The sequence below is a fragment of the Astyanax mexicanus genome, chromosome 4 (assembly GCF_023375975.1).
Source record: "Astyanax mexicanus isolate ESR-SI-001 chromosome 4, AstMex3_surface, whole genome shotgun sequence".
NCBI classification, from domain to species: Eukaryota; Metazoa; Chordata; class Actinopteri; order Characiformes; family Acestrorhamphidae; genus Astyanax; species Astyanax mexicanus.
The window spans coordinates 9,237,845-9,255,421 of NC_064411.1; the positions used below are offsets into that span (position 1 = coordinate 9,237,845).

Below are 17,577 nucleotides of genomic sequence, written 5' to 3' on the forward strand. Positions count from 1 at the left end.
TCACATATTGTTCTTGATTTATTTACCTTAATAAAAAAAAAATCATAATTTAAAAACTGTTTTTAATATTTTGTCTGAAAAACCCTCATTTCATATAATTGTAGGTTATATTAGACTGTGAATTTTGTTTAATATATGATAAATGGCTGGCTGACTTTATCAACACTACTTTAAACTATGAATATAAGTATATAAACGTGCTAGCTAGCTAATTAGCCTAAAATTTTGTTTTTGGCTAGGTGACTATCAAAGATACTGTAAACTATGGTAGCTATGGGTTAGCTAGCTAGGTTAAGTAGCTAATCCTGCGAGCCAATTAGCCTGAAAATGCACATCACTTAAAACCTTCCTGTTCACTAAATTAATATTTTTTAAATAAAAAAATCTAACCTTCACAAAGTGTGCATCTTTTCTGCACCTCCAAGATGGCTGGATCCAACTGCCCAGTCTTTTTTCATTTAGCAGATGACGCCTTTTGTCCGCCTCTAATTTAATTTGATTGGTTGTTTCTCTGAATCAGTCACTTTTCTTTTTGCCCCCAGGAAACTTTAGTGTAAGTAAAACTCCCATCTGCCCATTTCACAGCTTCTCCTGCTCGGACAAACACTCAAACACACCTCTGCTTCTTATTAGAAAGCCATTACAAAACCTTTTATTTGATTTCATTACTTTTATTATATTTATTTCACATCTAAATCTAAATTTTTTGAAAAAAAAAATTATTTTGTTTTTGCTTCTATATTGGACATTGTCTGATCCAAACAGCATAGAAGTACTTACACTATACTAAAATATTCTTATTTTTTACATTTCTTTTGGTCAATTTTGACTACACGTCAAATTAAAAGCCCCCAAAATAACCCACTCTCATTTTTTGGCAAGTCTGTGCCTGAAGAAGATTCAGTTTAGAACCATAACTTTGCAACAAAGGGGGGACAAACCTCTTAGCCAACCAATTTGGCCATTCAACATGGGGGTCCAAACAGGCATGAACTTCATCCCCATCATGGGAGGGGAAATACACCAACTCTTACTGCACCTGTAGGGAAGAAAAGCAAAAAAACAATAAATTAAGAAAAAGTAAACACACTTAAATAAACCACATGAAAAAAGCACAGAATACAAGAATGTTAGCACACTGATGAAACACTTATTTAATCTAATACGTGCACACCACCACCAGGAAAATGTGGCACTGCAGTCTAAGGCTAGGCCGGTCATCCCCGTGGGGTCCAACTCCAGATGGAGATGCAGAGCTATAAACGCAGCGGCGGATACATTTCCAGGGGCAGTTATCTGAATCCCCTGATAAATTTTTCCAAAAGCCTCAAACTGGAGGAACAGGAAATACTGACAGGTCTTAAAAATCCTCCTCCTTTCACCCCAAAATCTCTCTCAGGTTCCTAACACAATTAGAAAAATCAGAAGAGCTGACAAATATGCATTTAAAAAACGTACCCTGGAACAATAGTGAAACCCCTAACCTCAATCTAGAGGAGCAGCAGTCCCTACTACAATTACGCTGTGATAACTCCATTATCATCAAACCCGCAGATAAAGGCAGCGCCACAGTAATTATGGATAGGGACACCTATATAGAGAAAGCAAAAAGACAATTAAATCAGGAGGAATACTATACAGAACTCCCTGCACCTATTTTTCTAGAGACAGTTCCAGAGTTGTTACTGTGCACTCTCGCTGCTTTACTATCTGTGGCTTTCTCTGCGTTGTTACTGTGCACTCTCGCCGCTTTACTCTCTTTGGCTATTGCTACTTAACTGTGGGTGGCTTTCTCTGCGTTGCCACTGTGCATTCTCTCTGCTTTACTATCTGTGGCTTTTTCTGCACGCTAGTGTGCACTCTTGCTGCTTTACTGTCTGTGGCTCTCTCTGCACTGCTACTGTGCACTCTTGCTGCTTTACTATCTGTGGCTTTCTCTGCACTGCTACTGTGCACTCTCGCTGCTTAACTATAAGTGGGTTTCTCTGCACTGCTGTTGTGCACTTTCGCTGCTTTACTCTCTTTGGCTCTCATTGCTTTACTATATGTGGCTTTCTCTGCACTGCTAGTGTGCGCTCTTGCTGCTTTACTATCTGTGGCTTTCTCTGCAATGCTAGTGTGCACTCACATGCTTTACAATCTGTGGCTTTCTCTGGGTTGTTACTGTGCACTCTCTCTGCTTTACTATCTGTGGCTTTCTCTGCGATGCTAGTGTGCACTCTCTCTGCTTTACTATCTGTGGCTTTCTCTGCGTTGTTACTGTGCACTCTCTCTGCTTTACTATCTGTGGCTTTCTCTGCGTTGTTACTGTGCACTCTCTCTGCTTTACTATCTGTGGCTTTCTCTGCGCTGCTACTGTGCACTCTCGCTCCTTTACTATCTGTGGCTTTTTCTGCGCTGCTACTGTGCACTCTTGATGCTTTACTATCTGTGGCTTTCTCTGCGTTGCTACTGTGCACTCTTGCTGCTTAACTATAAGTGGCTTTCTCTGCACTGCTAGTGTGCACTCTCGCTGATTAACTATAAGTGGCTTTCTCTGCGATGCTACTGTGCACTCTCTCTGCTTTACTATTTGTGGCTTTCTCTCCGTTGTTACTGTGCACTCTCTCTGCTTTACTCTCTTTGGCTCTTGCAGCTTTACTATCTGTGGCTTTCTCTGCAATGCTAGTGTGCACTCTCTGTGCTTTACTCTCTTTGGCTCTTGCAGCTTTACTATCTGTGGCTTTCTCTGCGTTGCTACTGTGCACTCTTGCTGCTTAACTATAAGTGGCTTTCTCTGCACTGCTAGTGTGCACTCTCGCTGATTAACTATAAGTGGCTTTCTCTGCGATGCTACTGTGCACTCTCTCTGCTTTACTATCTGTGGCTTTCTCTCCGTTGTTACTGTGCACTCTCTCTGCTTTACTCTCTTTGGCTCTTGCAGCTTTACTATCTGTGGCTTTCTCTGCAATGCTAGTGTGCACTCTCTGTGCTTTACTCTCTTTGGCTCTTGCAGCTTTACTATCTGTGGCTTTCTCTGCGTTGCTACTGTGCACTCTCTCTGCTTTACTATCTGTGGCTTTCTCTGCACTGCTAGTGTGCACTCTCGCTGATTTACTATCTGTGGCTTTCTCTGTGCTGCTACTGTGCACTCTTGCTGCTTTACTATCTGTGGCTTTCTCTGCATTGCTACTGTGCACTCTTGCTGCTTTACTATCTGTGGCTTTCTCTGCGATGCTAGTGTGCACTCACGTGCTTTACTATATGTGGCTTTCTCTGCGCTGCTACTGTGCACTCTTGCTGCTTTACTATCTGTGGCTTTCTCTGCGATGCTAGTGTGCACTCACGTGCTTTACTATATGTGGCTTTCTCTGCGTTGTTACTGTGCACTCTCTCTGCTTTACTATCTGTGGCTTTCTCTGCGATGCTAGTGTGCACTCTCTCTGCGTTGTTACTGTGCACTCTCTCTGCTTTACTATCTGTGGCTTCCTCTGCGTTGTTACTGTGCACTCTCTCTGCTTTACTATCTGTGGCTTTCTCTGCGCTGCTACTGTGCACTCTCGCTCCTTTACTATCTGTGGCTTTTTCTGCGCTGCTACTGTGCACTCTTGATGCTTTACTATCTGTGGCTTTCTCTGCATTGCTACTGTGCACTCTCTCTGCTTTACTGTCTTTGGCTCTTGCAGCTTTACTATCTGTGGCTTTTTCTGCGCTGCTACTGTGCACTCTTGATGCTTTACTATCTGTGGCTTTCTCTGCATTGCTACTGTGCACTCTCTCTGCTTTACTGTCTTTGGCTCTTGCAGCTTTACTATCTGTGGCTTTTTCTGCGCTGCTACTGTGCACTCTTGCTGCTTTACTATATGTGGCTTTCTCTGCGTTGCTACTGTGCACTCTCGTTGCATAACTATCTGTGGCTTTCTCTGCGATGCTAGTGTGCACTCACGTGCTTTACTATCTGTGGCTTTCTCTGGGTTGCTACTGTGCACTCACGTGCTTTACTATCTGTGGCTTTCTCTGCGATGCTAGTGTGCACTCACATGCTTTACTATATGTGGCTTTCTCTGCGTTGCTACTGTGCACTCTCTCTTTACTATCTGTGGCTTTCTCTGCACTGCTAGTGTGCACTCTCGCTGATTTACTATCTGTGGCTTTCTCTGCGCTGCTACTGTGCACTCTTGCTGCTTTACTATCTGTGGCTTTCTCTGCATTGCTACTGTGCACTCTCGCTGCTTAACTATAAGTGGCTTTCTCTGCGCTGCTGTTGTGCACTTTCGCTGCTTTACTCTCTTTGGCTCTCATTGCTTTACTATCTGTGGCTTTTTCTGCACTGCTAATGTGCACTCTTGCTGCTTTACTATCTGTGGCTTTTTCTGCACTGCTACTGTGCACTCTTGCTGCTTTACTATCTGTGGCTTGCTCTGTATTGCTACTGTGCACTCTCGCTGCTTAACTATAAGTGGCTTTCTCTGCGCTGCTACTGTGCACTCTCTCTGCTTTACTATCTGTGGCTTTCTCTGCGTTGTTACTGTGCACTCTCTCTGCTTTATTCTCTTTGGCTCTTGCAGCTTTACTATCTGTGGCTTTCTCTGCGTTGCTACTGTGCAGTCACGTGCTTTACTATCTGTGGCTTTCTCTGCGTTGCCACTGTGCACTCTCTCTGCTTTACTATCTGTGGCTTTCTCTGCGTTGTTACTGTGCAGTCACGTGCTTTACTATCTGTGGCTTTCTCTGCGTTGCCACTGTGCACTCTCTCTGCTTTACTATCTGTGGCTTTCTCTGCTTTACTATCTGTGGCTTTCTCTGCGTTGCCACTGTGCACTCTCTCTGCTTTACTATCTGTGGCTTTTTCTGCGCTGCTACTGTGCACTCTTGCTGCTTTACTATATATGGCTTTCTCTGCGTTGCTACTGTGCACTCTCGTTGCATAACTATCTGTGGCTTTCTCTGCGATGCTAGTGTGCACTGACGTGCTTTACTATCTGTGGCTTTTTCTGCGCTGCTACTGTGCACTCTTGCTGCTTTACTATATGTGGCTTTCTCTGCACTGCTAGTGTGCACTCTCGCTGCTTTACTATCTGTGACTTTCTCTGCGTTGTTACTGTGCACTCTCTCTGCTTCACTATCTGTGGCTTTCTCTGCACTGCTAGTGTGCACTCTCGCTGATTTACTATCTGTGGCTTTCTCTGCGCTGCTACTGTGCACTCACATGCTTTACTATCTGTGGCTTTCTCTGCGATGCTAGTGTGCACTCTCGCTTCTTTACTATCTGTGGCTTTTTCTGCGCTGCTACTGTGCACTCTTGCTGCTTTACTATCTGTGGCTTTTTCTGCGATGCTACTGTGCACTCTCTCTGCTTTACTATCTGTGGCTTTCTCTGCGATGCTAGTGTGCACTCTCGCTGCTTTACTATCTGTGGCTTTTTCTGAGCTGCTACTGTGCACTCTCTCTGCTTTACTATCTGTGGCTTTCTCTGCGATGCTAGTGTGCACTCACGTGCTTTACTATCTGTGGCTTTTTCTGCGATGCTACTGTGCACTCTTGCTGCTTTACTATCTGTGGCTTTCTCTGCATTGCTACTGTGCACTCTCGCTGCTTAACTATAAGTGGCTTTCTCTGCGATGCTACTGTGCACTCTCTCTGCTTTACTATCTGTGGTTTTCTTTGCGATGCTAGTGTGCACTCTCTGTGCTTTACTCTCTTTGGCTCTTGCAACTTTACTATATGTGGCTTTCTCTGCGTTGCTACTGTGCACTCTTGCTGCTTTACTATCTGTGGCTTTCTCTGCATTGCTACTGTGCACTCTCGCTGCTTTACTATCTGTGGCTTTCTCTGCGCTGCTACTGTGCACTCTCTCTGCTTTACTATCTGTGGCTTTTTCTGCACTGCTACTGTGCACTCTTGCTGCTTTACTATCTGTGGCTTTCTCTGCATTGCTACTGTGCACTCTCGCTGCTTAACTATAAGTGGCTTTCTCTGCGATGCTACTGTGCACTCTCTCTTCTTTACTATCTGTGGCTTTCTCTCCGTTGTTACTGTGCACTCTCTCTGCATAACTATCTGTGGCTTTCTCTGCGATGCTAGTGTGCACTCACGTATTTACTATCTGTGGCTTTCTCTGCGATGCTAGTGTGCACTGACGTGCTTTACTATCTGTGGCTTTCTCTGGGTTGCTACTGTGCACTCACATGCTTTACTATATGTGGCTTTCTCTGCGTTGCTACTGTGCACTCTCGTTGCATAACTATCTGTGGCTTTCTCTGCGATGCTAGTGTGCACTCACGTGCTTTACTACATGTGGCTTTCTCTGCGTTGCTACTGTGCACTCTCTCTGCTTTACTATCTGTGGCTTTCTCTGCGTTGCTACTGTGCACTCACGTGCTTTACTATCTGTGGCTTTTTCTGCGATGCTACTGTGCACTCTCGCTGCTTTACTATCTGTGGCTTTTTCTGCGCTTCTACTGTGCACTCTTGCTGCTTTACTATCTGTGGCTTTCTCTGCATTGCTACTGTGCACTCTCGCTGCTTAACTATAAGTGGCTTTCTCTGCGATGCTACTGTGCACTCTCTCTGCTTTACTATCTGTGGCTTTCTCTCCGTTGTTACTGTGCACTCTCTCTGCTTCACTATCTGTGGTTTTCTTTGCGATGCTAGTGTGCACTCTCTGTGCTTTACTCTCTTTGGCTCTTGCAACTTTACTATCTGTGGCTTTCTCTGCAATGCTAGTGTGCACTCTCTGTGCTTTACTCTCTTTGGCTCTTGCAACTTTACTATCTGTGGCTTTCTCTGCGTGGCTACTGTGCACTCTCGTTGCTTTACTATGTGTGGCTTTCTCTGTGATGCTAGTGTGCACTCTCTCTGCTTTACTATCTGTGGCTTTTTCTGCGATGCTAGTGTGCACTCACGTGCTTTACTATATGTGGCTTTCTCTGCGTTGCTACTGTGCACTCTCGTTGCATAACTATCTGTGGCTTTCTCTGCGATGCTAGTGTGCACTCACGTGCTTTACTACATGTGGCTTTCTCTGCGTTGCTACTGTGCACTCTCTCTGCTTTACTATCTGTGGCCTTCTTTGCGTTGCTACTGTGCACTCTCGCTGCTTTACTATCTGTGGCTTTCTCTGCGTTGTTACTGTGCACTCTTGCTGCTTTACTATCTGTGGCTTTCTCTGCATTGCTACTGTGCACTCTCGCTGCTTAACTATAAGTGGCTTTCTCTGCACTGCTAGTGTGCACTCTCGCTGCTTAACTATAAGTGGCTTTCTCTGCGATGCTACTGTGCACTCTCTCTGCTTTACTATCTGTGGCTTTCTCTCCGTTGTTACTGTGCACTCTCTCTGCTTTACTATCTGTGGTTTTCTTTGCGATGCTAGTGTGCACTCTCTGTGCTTTACTCTCTTTGGCTCTTGCAACTTTACTATCTGTGGCTTTCTCTGCAATGCTAGTGTGCACTCTCTGTGCTTTACTCTCTTTGGCTCTTGCAACTTTACTATCTGTGGCTTTCTCTGCAATGCTAGTGTGCACTCTCTGTGCTTTACACTCTTTGGCTCTTGCAACTTTACTATCTGTGGCTTTCTCTCCGTTGTTACTGTGCACTCTCTCTGCTTCACTATCTGTGGTTTTCTTTGCGATGCTAGTGTGCACTCTCTGTGCTTTACTCTCTTTGGCTCTTGCAACTTTACTATCTGTGGCTTTCTCTGCAATGCTAGTGTGCACTCTCTGTGCTTTACTCTCTTTGGCTCTTGCAACTTTACTATATGTGGCTTTCTCTGCGTTGCTACTGTGCACTCTCGTTGCTTTACTATGTGTGGCTTTCTCTGCAATGCTAGTGTGCACTCTCTCTGCTTTACTATCTGTGGCTTTTTCTGCGCTGCTACTGTTCACTCTTGCTGCTTTACTATCTGTGGCTTTCTCTGCATTGCTACTGTGCACTCTCGCTGCTTAATTATATGTGGCTTTCTCTGCGTTGCTACTGTGCACTCTCGTTGCATAACTATCTGTGGCTTTCTCTGCGATGCTAGTGTGCACTCACGTGCTTTACTATCTGTGGCTTTCTCTGCGATGCTAGTGTGCACTCACATGCTTTACTATATGTGGCTTTCTCTGCGTTGCTACTGTGCACTCTCGTTGCATAACTATCTGTGGCTTTCTCTGCGATGCTAGTGTGCACTCACGTGCTTTACTACATGTGGCTTTCTCTGCGTTGCTACTGTGCACTCTCTCTGCTTTACTATCTGTGGCTTTCTCTGCGTTGCTACTGTGCACTCTCTCTGCTTTACTATCTGTGGCTTTCTCTGCACTGCTAGTGTGCACTCTCGCTGCTTAACTATAAGTGGCTTTCTCTGCGATGCTACTGTGCACTCTCTCTGCTTTACTATCTGTGGTTTTCTTTGCGATGCTAGTGTGCACTCTCTGTGCTTTACTCTCTTTGGCTCTTGCAACTTTACTATATGTGGCTTTCTCTGCGATGCTAGTGTGCACTCTCTCTGCTTTACTATCTGTGGCTTTTTCTGCGCTGCTACTGTTCACTCTCGCTGCTTAATTATATGTGGCTTTCTCTGCGTTGCTACTGTGCACTCTCGTTGCATAACTATCTGTGGCTTTCTCTGCGATGCTAGTGTGCACTCACGTGCTTTACTATCTGTGGCTTTCTCTGCGATGCTAGTGTGCACTGACGTGCTTTACTATCTGTGGCTTTCTCTGGGTTGCTACTGTGCACTCACGTGCTTTACTATCTGTGGCTTTCTCTGCGATGCTAGTGTGCACTCACATGCTTTACTATATGTGGCTTTCTCTGCGTTGCTACTGTGCACTCTCGTTGCATAACTATCTATGGCTTTCTCTGCGATGCTAGTGTGCACTCACGTGCTTTACTATCTGTGGCTTTCTCTGCGATGCTAGTGTGCACTCTCTCTGCTTTACTATCTGTGGCTTTCTCTGCGTTGCTACTGTGCACTCTCTCTGCTTTACTATCTGTGGCTTTCTCTGCACTGCTAGTGTGCACTCTCGCTGATTTACTATCTGTGGCTTTCTCTGCGCTGCTACTGTGCACTCACATGCTTTACTATCTGTGGCTTTCTCTGCACTGCTAGTGTGCACTCTCGCTGATTTACTATCTGTGGCTTTCTCTGCGCTGCTACTGTGCACTATCTCTACTTTACTATCTGTGGCTTTCTCTGCGATGCTAGTGTGCACTCACATGCTTTACTATCTGTGGCTTTCTCTGCGTTGCAAATAATAATAGCTGCTCTGTTGTGGTCTATACTGTTGGGTTCTGTGTACTGACGAAGAGTGAAAGAGTAAGGATAAAAATAAAGTATACAGAGAAACAGATACAGAACTACAGAGTGTCCTATATGATCAGCGGAGCTAAAAAGATGCTCAGTGAGTGTATGGTCATAGGTGTATGGTGTATGGAGCTGGTCATAATATTCTGACTTGACTGTGTATAAAATGGTTAAGGGTAAATTAAATACATTCTTCCACAAAACAAAATTGGTACCACATTAAAATAAGACTACCTTTATAAAGGGTTATAAATGGTTTACAATGGGGGCGCTGCTGAGCAGGGAAGATGTAGGACGTGTTTTGCAACAGCTCCTCCGAAATGTGACTTTTCTGTATATATTACTTGAATTAACCTGCATTCTTTACTATATTTGAGACTTTAATTTGTAACCGAACTACTCCATTTAACTTAGTTCCTGATTAGAGCACAATACGATGGCTGGAAAAGGCAAAGGGGAGACTACGAAGGGGGGCCGCAATAAGCCTCGGCTTTCGCCTGAACCAGGATCCCCGCAGCAGGTAGATGCTAATGCTAATGAGACTCTGTTGCTCAGCATGAGGCAGATGCTGGACGAAATGCGCTCGGACATTATTAGTAAGTTCGACTCTATCATCTCATCGGCCGTCAAGAGAGAGATAGCTGCGGCGTTGGAACCTCTTGAGAACAAATTATTCGCTTACGGCGAAACCATTGGGGACCTTGAACGCTCGGCTAACGACCTCCCCGGCCACTTGTTATCCGAGTCAACCTGTTCCAAGCTCGAAATCAGATCCTGCGGGCGGCCAGTAAGGCCTCCCCTCTCTCATACATGGGCAAGAGGATTTCGATATTCCCGGATTTCTCTCCTTCGGTGGCCAAGAAACGGGCTGCCTTCACTAAAGTTAAGAAGCTCACTGACTGGATAGCAAATGCTTCCAGCCCGCACCTTCCACTCACCACAAGTGCCTCCTTTTACTGGTGGAGAAAGGGGACATTTAATCTTGAGGTGCGTGGGTGATTAGTGGACAATTTAGGATAATTTGTCCTTATAAATGTATATACGATATTCATATGTTCGAATTGGACTATGTTGGGGTTTGGGGTGGGTGAGGTTTAGTCGCGCGCATCCCATTTGGGGGGGTGCTTCTGCCAAGTTCTGGGATAGGGATGGGGGGGTGCATTTGCAAACATTAATTTTCTTACACTGTGGACTATCTTGTTTGTTTGTTTGTGATCATCTCTCCGCTTTTTTTTTTTTTTTTCTCGTTTCCTTTTTTCTTCTCTCTTATCAGCTACAGACACGGAACACTATTCCAACTCATTACTCCATCCTTTATATATTCACTCTAACGGTTGGATATGGCCCTACCAACAGTAGCAACAACAGGAGGTGACTTAAAATTTGTTAGCTTTAATTGCAGGGGGCTTAATAACCCAATTAAACGCAGTAAGGTTTTCCACCACCTACATCGCTTAGGAACTCATATAATATTTTTACAAGAAACTCACCTCAAAGCTACTGATCATCTAAAGTTAAAGAAGGGATGGATAGGTCAGACTTTTCACTCTTCTTTCCCAGGCAAATCAAGAGGCGTAGCCATTTTGTTGCATAAATCAGTTTCCTTTTTTCAGCCAAAAATTATCTCTGATCCTAATGGCAGATTTCTAGTAGTCTCTGGCCAGCTTGGCAGTACTCGAATGTTTTTTGTTAACATTTATTCTCCTAATTGGGATGATTCAGATTTTTTCAAACGCCTCTTCTCCACTCTCCCGGACATGTCTTCACACCACTTGATATTAGGTGGTGATTTCAATTGTTGGCTTGATCCATTAATTGATCGATCCTCCCCTAACGTACGGGCACCTTCAAAATCCGCAAAGGTTATTCAGTCCTTTATGAAGGACTTTGCTGTTTCTGATGCCTGGCGCTTCTTTAATCCCTCCAAAAGGGAATACTCTTTTTTTCTCAAGTCCACCACACATTCACCCGCATTGACTACTTTCTGGTTGATAATCGGTTACTTTCCTGTGTGTCTGCATGTAAATATGACGCAATTGTAATTTCAGATCATGCTCTGGTATCTATGAATATTTCCCTTAAAAATGTTGTTGTTATGCGTGCCCCTTGGCGCCTTGATAATAGCTTATTGTTAAATGATGACTTTGTTAAATGGATCTCATTGCAAATAGAGCTCTTTGTAAGGATAAATAAGACACCAGAGATCACTGCCTCTGTGTTGTGGGAAACACTGAAGGCCTACATTAGGGGGGTGATAATTTCATATGTAGCCTATGAGAACAAAACTAGACAAGATAAATTGACTAAGCTAACACAGCGTGTATCTCAACTTGATGCCAACTATGCATCCTCTCAGTCCCCTGCAGTGTATAAGGAACGGCTCTCTCTACAAGCAGAACTTGACCTCCTTATGACTCAACACACCACAAAACTTCTGTTACAAGCAAAATCTAAATTTTATGAAGATGGTGATAGGGCCAGAAAATTATTGGCACACCAACTACGTCAAATTTCATCATCTCACCAGATCTCCCAAATTCACACTAGTACTGGAAACGTTACTGATCCTTTTGAGATTAATAAAGCCTTTAAGGATTTTTATATATCTCTATATTCTTCAGAGCAATCTTCTGTTCCTCAAGACTTTGATAATTTCTTTGAAAATCTGGAGATTCCCATTATTGACCAATCCGCCGCAGCGAAATTAGAAGAACCAATCTCTCTGACAGAACTTAAAACAGCTGCGTTTTCTCTACAGAGTGGAAAATGTCCTGGTCCGGATGGATATCCCCCTGAATTTTATAAAAAGTTTTGGGATAAACTATCTCCTTTATTACTTGAGATGTTTAATGAATCATTAGAGCTGGGCTATCTCCCTGAAACTCTTACTCAGGCCTCTATTTCTCTGATCTTGAAAAAAGGTAAAGATCCCTTCGCATGTTCTTCTTATCGTCCAATAAGTTTGCTGAACGTAGATTTTAAAATTTTATCAAAGTTATTGGCAATTCGCATGGAGCCTATCCTTCCAACCATCATTTCTCCGGACCAGACAGGGTTCATTCGTAACAGGCACTCCTTTTCGAATCTCAGACGCTTGTTTAATGTACTCTATAATTCTCCCTCTTCTCATGTCAGTGAGGCCGTAATATCCATGGATGCTGAAAAAGCATTCGATAGAGTCGAATGGGACTACCTTTTTTATATACGTTGGAGAGATTTGGCTTTGATAGAGGTTTTGTTTCATGGATTAAGTTACTGTATTATTAAGTTACTGTATTCCTCCCCGTTAGCCTCGGTCAGGACAAATAATGTCCAATCTGCATACTTTAATATTCACCGATCCACAAGACAGGGATGCCCATTGAGTCCTCTACTATTTGCAATAGCTATTGAGCCCCTGTCCATAGCTCTTCGAAGTAACCCCAGTATCACAGGCATATCTAGGTATGGCATAGAAACTAAGGTTTCTCTTTATGCCGATGATCTTCTTTTATATGTTTCGAAACTAAATACGTCTATTCCCGCGGCTCTTACCACTCTGCAAAATTTCGGTCAAATTTCAGGATATAAACTGAACCTAAACAAGAGTGAATTCTTTCCTATTAATCTAGACACTAGAAATTATTCTTCACACACTTTACCTTTTAAAATAGCTCAAGACAGTTTTATGTATTTGGGGATACATGTTACCCACAAATTCGAGGACATTTATAAGGCTAACTTTGCCCCCTTATTAACTCGAATCCGCAAGGACTGTGACCGATGGTCCATGCTTAACCTGTCTCTAGCCGCTCGAGTTAATTCTGTTAAAATGAACATCCTTCCAAGGTTCTCTTATCTATTTCAATGCGTACCATGCTTTCTCTCCCAAACTTTTTTTCGCAAGGTAGATAGCTTAATTTCTGAATTTATTTGGAACAAGAAAATTCCTAGGTTGTGAAAACAATACTTACAAAGACCACGACATTTGGGTGGGTTGGCACTACCAAATTTTAAGTATTATTACTGGGCTGCTAACATTAGGATTTGCAAATTTTGGACTTGTTATAAAGATGTTGACCCCTTTCTGAAATGGGTATTAATGGAAGCAAATTCCACTAAACCTATATCTCTGAATGCTCTGGCCCACTCACCCATTCATTCTCCCACTCAACAATACACAAAGAATGTGATTGTTAAAACCACCCTTAAGATCTGGACTCAGTTCAAACGACACTTTGGTTTTCAGTCATTTTCTATTAACGCCCCTTTAGCGGCCAATCATTCTTTTCCCCCTTCCCTGATGGATGACGCGTTTGCGGGATGGGCCAAGCTTGGCATTATTACTTTTAGAGACTTATATCGAGACAATATCCTGCTATCTTTTCAGGATCTTGCTGATATATTCTCACTTCCCAAACAACATTTCTTTAGATACTTACAAGTACGGAGCTTTATATGGGATACATTCCCTACATTTCCTAATTTAATTGGGGATTCCCTCGTAGACGGCTTTCTCACACCATGTCCTACTCTGAAAGGCCTAATTTCAGACATTTACAACCAAATCTCTCTCCTGCAACCAGAATCCTTAACTACTATTAAAACCCTCTGGGAGGAAGACTTAGGGACGAGCGTACCGGAAACTGTTTGGGCGGAGATCCTAGAACGAATACATAAGTCCTCCATATGTGCTAGACATAGCCTTATTCAATTCAAGCTGGTACATCGTACCTATTATACAAAAGCTCGGCTATCGAAGATCTTTGAAGGTTCATCAGCGGCCTGTGACAGGTGTCAACGGACGCCTGCAAATCTTATCCATATGTTTTGGCTTTGCCCTACATTACATAGCTACTGGTCCAGGATTTTCGATACTTTGTCCGAGGTTATTGGAGAAACAATAGATCCAGATGCTCTGTGTGCATTGTTTGGGGTTTCTCCCTCTTTACCATCTCTTGCTAAACCTAAAAAGGATATTATTGCCTTTACCACTTTACTTGCTAGAAGGCTTATAGTCATTCATTGGAAATCTAAAAGACCCCCATCTTATACTCGTTGGATAAGAGATGTTCTTTACTTTGTCAAACTGGAGAAAATTAGGCTTTCATTACATGGCTCATCAAGCAAGTTTGAAAAATTGTGGAACCCATTCTATCGATTTGTAAAAGGTTTAGATCTCTCACTTATCCCAGAGTAATGTAATGGTATATACAATAAAATCTTGATATAAGACTACAGTAGCTGACTTTTTTTTTTCTTTTTTCTCTCTTATTTTCTTCTTTTCTTCTTCTCCTTCTTTTCTTTTGCTCTCTTCCTGAATGTTGTTATAGTGTTAAATGATATCTTGTATATTAGATGTATGTATATATTTATCTGCTCTAGAATCTTGTTGGATATCTCTTTAAACCCAATAAACAAATATAAAAAATAAATAAATAAATAAATGGTTTACAATTAGTTTATTAATGGTTACTAATTAGGTTGTAAATGCCTTAATCAGTTATAAGACATATATAGAAAGGGCAACAATATAGATGGCTGAGGGTTCACTATTTGGCAAACAATAGGTCTTTTTGTTGCCCTTTCTACGTATGTGTCATAACTGATTATTAATTATTTTTAAGACATTTACAACCTAATTAGTAACCATTAATAAACTAATTGTAAACCATTTATAAACCCTTTATAAAGGTAGTCTTATTTTAAAGTGGTACCACAAAATTAGTCCCCCGTATGGTTATAGTGTATTTTCACAGCATTATTTAACACTATGTTTTTCATAGCTAATTTCAACCCGGATGCAAGCCACTAGAGATGGGCCTGTTCCTGTTGGTGAACTGATCTTAGAAGAAGAGGGAAAGCACCACGAGGTGGCGCTGTGGAGAGAGGCAGCGCTGGCAGAACTTGCCCTCTTGCAGCTTACAGAAATTACACATCTGAATATTGTGAGGTAAATTATTACTGCAGCTGTTTAAAGGAGGTGGTGTTAATGTTGTTATGGTTGTGTGTTGAGTTGTTTCAAGGGCAAAGCAAACTCACATTGTTATACAAGATGTACACTGATTACTTTAGATTACATTAAAGTGTCATTTCTTCCGTGCTGTCCCAGGAAATATTGACAAATGAGAAATACTGTAATTTTTCGGTATTCAACTGACTAATGGTGAAAACTGGAAAAAATATTTTTACTTGCAGAAACCAGAGAAAAAAACTGAAGAGGGATTGCGGTGGTTGGAGTCTCTGTGGGAAGCAACACCACTCTCCTTTTGACAGAAGATATGGAGAAGCTCATCGTTCCACACAATGTACTGATCAGCTAATTAAGCACCTTCCAATCATCGTAAACATTTCCTATGAGGGAGGCGTTATTTGTTCTATTGACAGCCCAGCCTTTACAGAGGCATAAGGCCTTAAAAATGTCTTTTCACATACTAATCCAGTTCTAATCTGACCCATAATCTGTTTGTTTTTCCATCCCCTGTTTTCTCCTTTTCAGTTTAGGGGAGAAGTTATATACATGGACTTAATTTGTAGTCAATAACGAGTATAAACTTTTGTTGAATAGCCCACCTCAGATCTCCCCCAACATTCCGAAATACAGTGCGATAGTTTATATACACAGATAGTTTATATACACAATACCTTCAGCTAGTCAAGCCACAATAAGTCAACTGACAAGAAATGCTTAAAAATGCATAAATATTATAGAAATATTTTCAGCAACAACTGGAAAGTTATGCATTTCCCCGACATTAATTTTCAGACCTTTCCTGGCTTAACTACGACAAGGAACTGTGTGTATAAGAGTGCTTTAATAAACTAATCTGTAGGCACTGTGTGTATAAACAGTGTTTTTAATAAACTATCAGTAGGAACTGTGTGTATAAACAGTGTTTTTAATAAACTAATCTGTAGGCACTGTGTGTATAAACAGTGTTTTTAATAAACTATCTGAAGGTACTGTGTGTATAAACAGTGTTTTTAATAAACTAATCTGTAGGCACTGTGTGTATAAACAGTGTTTTTAATAAACTATCTGTAGGCACTGTGTGTATAAACAGTGTTTTTAATAAACTATCTGTGTACTTTTAAAGTTCTCACTGCCTTGCTTTAAATGTCATCATCCTTGGAATTCTACCAGTGAAGTGTGGAGCTACTTTGAGTTTGTTGTTAATGGTGTAAAAATAGTGATTTTTTTTGTATGGGTTAAGCTATGCCCCTATCACTAGCATTGTGGTCTATTGGGAGCATTAGCTAACAGCGCTGTATTTCAGAATGCTGGGGAGAATGGAGGTGGGCTATTCAACAAATGTTTGTATTTGTTATCATGATTCACTACACCCTAAGTCCATTTCAGTTCACCCTTAACAACAAACTATTCTGCTATCTGAACTTTTTTTGTTCCATATTTTTCATTCTGTTGTTCACTTGTGTTTTTGCCTTGGAAAAGTGTTTATTTATTTAGCCAATTGCACTACATCACATCATACTACACACACAGATGTTCATATCTATGTACAACAATGAAATACTTATATAATTAAATTGTTAAAATAAAAACACATTTTTGTGCATTATATTTATTGTTTTATTTTGTTCTTTTTTTGTATATTAAAAAAAAAGTTATTGCTGGAAATGAATCAATCTGCTGTCAACTTCAGGAAGCTTCGGTTGATTCATCACTTCAGAACAACCTCAATGTACAATGTACAAAAGTTATAAGTCACTCAGATTTAGGAGACTCGGTTAGTCTTATTTAGAAAATGTTGACCAGATAATTATTAAAGCTTATAAACTGCAGTTTTAATCCATTTAAATGAGCTCTGAGTGTAACTCCAGCATCAGTAGCAGTAATGCTAGTAAATCTACTTAATACAAAACATTAGTTTTAGAAAATGGAAAGATAGAGGTACGTTTTCTTTCCTATTTTAGTGAAATACTTTGTTCTACTTTGTAAAATTAAAGGAAAACTCAGAGAAGTAGTTATACAGTGTTTTAAATGAGAGTTTTAGCTGTTTAGCTCCATTCAGCTCCATGCATTGAGGACTCCCTCGCGGGCTCCCTCTAGCGGTGATGGGGTATACTGTGATATAGCGGGGGAGGGGGCGGGGCTCTACGTAACCCGGATGACGCTGAGCTTCCGGGGTCTGTAGCTGGAGAGGAGGAAGAGCGGGATCAGCTGAACTACAGAAGGTATGAGAATCTCTCTCTCTCTTTTCAACACGCTGTTCTACATTCACTCCTACACCCACATCAACACCACCTTCAGCACCTTCAGCATGTGCAGCATTTACACCACCAGCACTGGATCTTCTCCTAGCTCTGCTCAG

At 41.9% G+C, this 17,577-nt stretch overlaps 4 protein-coding genes across 6 annotated transcripts in view; 2 read left to right on the forward strand and 2 right to left on the reverse strand.

The window, feature by feature from the left end:
- The window catches only part of LOC111196357 (zinc finger protein 271-like), a 460,288-nt gene that overhangs the window by 438,226 nt on the left and 4,485 nt on the right, over positions 1 to 17,577 (forward strand). The window contains exon 1 of one of the 3 annotated variants that reach the window (XM_049477918.1): positions 17,385 to 17,440. The exons of the other annotated variants lie outside the window; for them this stretch is intronic. The gene's annotated coding sequence lies outside the window, so the exon portion shown is untranslated. Of the gene's footprint in view, positions 1 to 17,384; positions 17,441 to 17,577 lie in introns of those variants that run through there. 3 annotated transcript variants of the gene reach the window in all.
- The window catches only part of LOC125801534 (zinc finger protein 239-like), a 250,332-nt gene that overhangs the window by 100,902 nt on the left and 131,853 nt on the right, over positions 1 to 17,577 (reverse strand). The window lies entirely within an intron of this gene.
- Positions 1 to 17,577, forward strand: part of LOC125801313 (zinc finger protein 239-like) — a 140,032-nt gene that overhangs the window by 91,774 nt on the left and 30,681 nt on the right. The gene's annotated exons all lie outside the window — the stretch shown is intronic.
- Positions 1 to 17,577, reverse strand: part of LOC111197627 (gastrula zinc finger protein XlCGF49.1-like) — a 117,586-nt gene that overhangs the window by 80,941 nt on the left and 19,068 nt on the right. The gene's annotated exons all lie outside the window — the stretch shown is intronic.